The following is a 4,795-nucleotide window of genomic DNA, read 5'->3' as shown; positions in this document are numbered from 1 at the left end:
AGGAAACGGGGGGACAGTTTTCCACTGTGTCGGTGAACTTCACCCAAGGACTGGGGTTTGGGCAAGCCCCACTGCACAGAAGACCAAGGGATAGGGCCACAGGGCTTTCCTGGTTCACCGTGGTTCACAAGGCAGAGCGTCACTCCACAAGACTGCGGCGCAGGAGTGCGAGTCGGCGACTTCCAGTCGAGGGGAGGGCCAGGTATTGGGGGGCGGAGCTTCGGTTTGGGAGGAGGACAGAAGCTCTGGGGGTGGATGGCAGTGACAGCAGCACCAAATGTGTGTGCACTCCAGTGCCACTAAACCGCACAGTTAAAAACGGCTACGCGGGCCTCCTACAGAGGCGTGTCTGTGGTCCCGTCCCGTCCTCAGACACAGAGGACGCGGAGGCGAGGAGACGTGTACTTGGAGAAGCCCGGGGCCAGCGAGCTCCCTGCAGGCTCAAGGTCAGTCTTCCCACACAGGAAAAAAGAGGCTCAGTGGGAAATGTTCGGTGCACTTTACCAGTTTTTCAAAGAGAAAACAACTGAGTGAGTGAGTTCATCGGTCGCTGGCCCTGCCTGTCTTGGGGAGATCGACAGGGGGTCACTGCTGTTCTCGGAGTCCGGCCAGCTTTGCAGCCCCCCTCCCATGCAGCACCCCCCCCCCGCCCCGTGCAGCCCCCCCACCCCAGCTCTCTGAGCCTCGTGGCGCAGGGCACAGAGCGCCAAGTACACTCTGGCCATGCAAACCTCCACACCGGTGAGGGGACCGTCCTTCCAACCCATCAAAACACCCAGCGAAAATGGTGTAAATTTTCCTATGGCTGGGACCTACTTCTGTTTAATACTTCCCATAGGAAGTTCTGGGCGCCTCTGGCAGCCGGGACGGACGACTGATCGGGAGGAAAGCGGGACCAAAACAAAAAGAGAGGAAGGTTTGGGTGGTGGTGGTGGTGGTGGTGGTGGGTGTGGGTGACACTCAACAAAACCAAATGACTCGAACTCGGACCACTTCCTCGAAGAGCAAGTGGCTGGAGATGAGTCCGTGGGCCTGGGGAGGAAGGACCGGTCTTCAGGCAGCTCCTGCATTTCCGGAGCTGGAGGTGGCCTCCCCCGGCACGTTCGGTCCTGTTGGAAAACGGTGCCCTGTGAGAACGCGCCTCGCGGCAAGAGTTGGGGCTTCTCCGTTTCCGCTCCGCCCTCTCTTCTCAGCCAGTGGGACTCGAGCCACCTGCTCTGGGAACCCAGACAGCAGCGCCCTGTGGGCACTGATAGCGGCAGATTGTGTTTCCCCGCGGCCATTGGCTGCCTGCTGGGTCCCCGGCAGGTTTATTTTTTCCCTTTTCCTTCTTGTGGTTCCTACAATAGAAATAACCATTTTTTTTAATGGAAAGGAACCCACTCCCTTTCCATAATCTCAGCTACAGATACGCTTTTGAGTCCGCAGGCTGCATTTGTTTGCTGACGGCTAATTTGGAGAGCCGAGTAATTAACCCACGACTGGTCGGAGGCCGTTCCACGCCCGCAGCTCTGCGGTGCCGCCGTGGCATCGGCTTCGCGATAATGAAGCCTTTCAGAGACCAGGCCGTCCGCACAAAGACGCACTTGAAGCCAGTGGCCTGGCGGACTGTAAGCGGACCATTTCTATTCTTTCCTTGGACAAAATAGTCCTCTTGATCTCTGGGCTGGAACTATTTTTATTTTAGTTCAGTTCTTTTTTTGTTTTTTAACTTGGTGGGCAAGCCTTTCACTTATATTTTGATCCACTACTTAATCTGTTGCCTTGTTTTCCCCAAAAGGCAAGCAAGAGACACCGTCCCCCGCAGGCAGCCACCGGCCGCCCCTCCAGCAGACTTACCGCCCCCCTTCTGGACGAGCAGCGACTGAGTCTGAGGCAAAACAGGGGCCCGCTGCTGGGGTCGCCTTTCCTGCAGGAACAGCTGATGTCCCTGAGCCCAGACGGTCACACCTGCAATCAGCAACCAAACAAGGACGCCTCCTTGCTTGGCAAGTGGGAACCCCAGGACGAGGAGGACAGCGCCGCCCCTCTCAAGCTTTCAGCAGAGAAACGGACTAGGAGCTTTTGTTTTCTATTTGATACATCGGTGGCTTTTAATGGGTCCACCAAATGTCGACAGAGTGCTTGCTACACAACAGACACCAAGGCGGTGGGGGTCTTGATCCGCTGTCCCCGCCTGAGCCTGTGACCCACTACATGCATGTTAATGTGCACACAAGCGATCACATACGTGCATGCACATCACAACCCCACAAGCTCAAACTAAATAACAGGTGAGAAATAGCAACCAGCCACACAGCGACTTCACTTGTGAACAAGTTTTCCATAGTCAACTAATTTCAAAACCGTATTTAATTTTAAAAACTATTTCAATTTTTCCAAAAATCAGAATGAATGCGATGTGCATGATAAAGGCACGTTCAGGTAACATGATAAAGCCTCCGTGGGCTTCACAGCAGCCGGGGAGAGCTGGCCAGAGGCGAGGGGCTGAGGGCGCCCCCTCGGAAGCTGCGATCCCGGCGCCCAGACCGCCCAGAACGCACAAAGGGTGTGTGTTCAGAACCCGCTGCGCCCCGGCGGACCCTTCGCTTCTGCGCCCTCCCCTCCCAGGTCGGCCTTGACCACAAGAGGACAACCCCCGTGCCAGCCTCAGAGGCCTGGCCGTTCTGCTGCCTCTGTTCCTTATGGAACAGCGTTCCGGCCCCTTTTCTGTTCATCGCCCCTCGGTTTGTGCCTCGTGAACCTGGGCGCCCCGAGGGAAAACACAGGGCAGATGTGCTGTAACAGGGACCGAGTGGGGGATCCGGCCGCCCCGCTCCGGTTTGGTTCTTAGATGAGTGTGGCTCATCGGCCCTCCCTGAGCAGTGGCTTGTCCTCACCCCCCCCACAAGAGCCCCTGGTCCTCTCCGGTCATCGGTGCCACTGCCTTCAACAGGCACCTGTGCAGGTAGCTGTCCAGGCCCCGCATGAGTATTTGTTAAATGCAGTGCGCTCCTCCCTTCCCGCAGAACAGCGAGCCACGACTGTCACCTGTCTTAGTTACTGTCCCTCCTCCCAGCTCGGTGCGGGCTCGAAGGGTCGAGCTGCCTTTGATTGTAGAGGACAGAGGTGAGAAAGTGGAGGAAGGGTGGACTGCATCCGAGGAACTACCCCAAAACCACGTCAGCCCCCACGGGTGGGTGGCTTGTTCCACCGGCTACACCGTCCGACCACAGCACAACTTTCTATTTTGTCAAGGGAGGCACCACACATTATGCCTTTAATGCTTCACTGAAATAACGACACTCTCAAAGACCCTCCAAGCAAGAATATTGCGTAGTTCCCACCTGCAGGTTAATATTATACGTCACATAAAGTGTCAATATTCTAGGACCCAGGACTCCTACGCACCAACTCCTTATTTCTCACAAAGTATCCGCATGCAGGCGATGGAGTAACGTTTAGGTGACATCAAAGCCCCAGGAGAGACGAGGGACCAAGCAGAGTGTCACAGCTACAAGGGTGGGTGGGACCGGCCCGCAGCCAGTCACGCCCTGTCTGTCCTCATGTCCCGCGGCTGCCTTGCCATCTCCTTCAGGGTTCTGTGTGGATGACACTGTTTTCTGAGTTGCCTCAGACAGTCTCATTTCTAAAGTCTGGAGAACTGTGTCCAATTCAATATTCCCTGTTCGGCGTGTGGCCCTTGGGCCCGATCTGAAGTAACTGGGCCTTTGATGAGCCTGTAATGCCCCGGGCCCCGCGGAGAAGCGTGACTCCTGCTCCATGGTGAAGGGCGGGGGGCCCGGCCCACGGCCGAGCTGCCGCTGTCCGTCTCTGGAGACTTCCCAGCGGGATCACGGGGCCACTTGGAACTCCCAGGGCGGAGAGCAGACCACCGCTCTGGCCACAGGAGTCTCATCAGGGCGGAACTCTGCCTTCTTGACAGAATCATTTGTATAATTTGGATTTTTTTTCAAAACCAGAACAACAGATAATAGAAATCAAAGCTCTGAAATTCACAGTGAATTATGGAAATGTATTTCTCTTCCTCGAGATGTGTAATCCAATTCAGTATTCTTATGCCTCAACAAAACCCTTACTATTATTGGCTGAGAGCATGAGTTTATAATCATTTTGGAAAATTCTGGGGCTCTCCTCCATGGAATTTCCTCGCTCTTCAATACTATCCTTCCCTCGGGGGACTGATCACTCGCTCACACATCTAGAAAGTAAATCCCGTGCCACTAACAGGGAAAGGCCGCCTCCCATTCACGGCACCAGCACAGCTTCTTTCTTTCTCTCTCTCTCTTTTTTAAACCAAGGCGAGCATTTGGAAACAGAATACTTTAAAAGGAAAAGACCAGAACTTGTTTTCTAATGAGTGGAGAACAAGAGGCACCATTGTAGCCCAAAGCAAGGGTCTTACATATGATTCCAGGCAAAAAAACCTCCATAGCAGACTCTCACGTGTAAGCTTGAGATTTAGATTAAATACTCTTAGGTTCCAGAGGGATTCCAATTTCCTTCTTAACGTGTGTATCTATTTCCAAATTTAATCCTCACTTTTTTTAAGACCTGGGTGTTCTGATAAATTAAAGACGCTGCTAGCAATCGTCTGGACTGGAAGTGGCCACGCAGAAAGCTCTTCCCAGCATCCTCTGGGTTCGGGGGGCAGGACCCCGTCAGCCTCGCAGAGAGTGTGGGCTGGCTTAGCTCATCTTCAAAAGCTGCAGGCGCAAACGGCAGCCACGCCGGAGGGAGGGCACTTGGGCTGTGTGATCGCGTGTCCTGTCACGTCTCCGGGACACGCATGTCG

General features: G+C 54.6%; 1 non-coding gene across 1 annotated transcript; it reads left to right on the top strand.

The window, feature by feature from the left end:
• Positions 1-330: 330 nt before the first annotated feature.
• Positions 331-464, top strand: LOC119039938 (small nucleolar RNA SNORA38). The gene has a single exon (XR_005080750.2). It is a non-coding gene; the product is annotated as a small nucleolar RNA SNORA38 (small nucleolar RNA).
• Positions 465-4,795: the final 4,331 nt, after the last annotated feature.

Source organism: Artibeus jamaicensis, unplaced genomic scaffold, assembly GCF_021234435.1.
Source record: "Artibeus jamaicensis isolate MK-2021 breed Jamaican fruit bat unplaced genomic scaffold, CSHL_Jam_final scaffold_369, whole genome shotgun sequence".
Lineage (NCBI taxonomy): Eukaryota > Metazoa > Chordata > Mammalia > Chiroptera > Phyllostomidae > Artibeus > Artibeus jamaicensis.
Note: the sequence above shows the minus strand (reverse complement) of the source record. Positions and strands in the feature narration are given on the sequence as shown.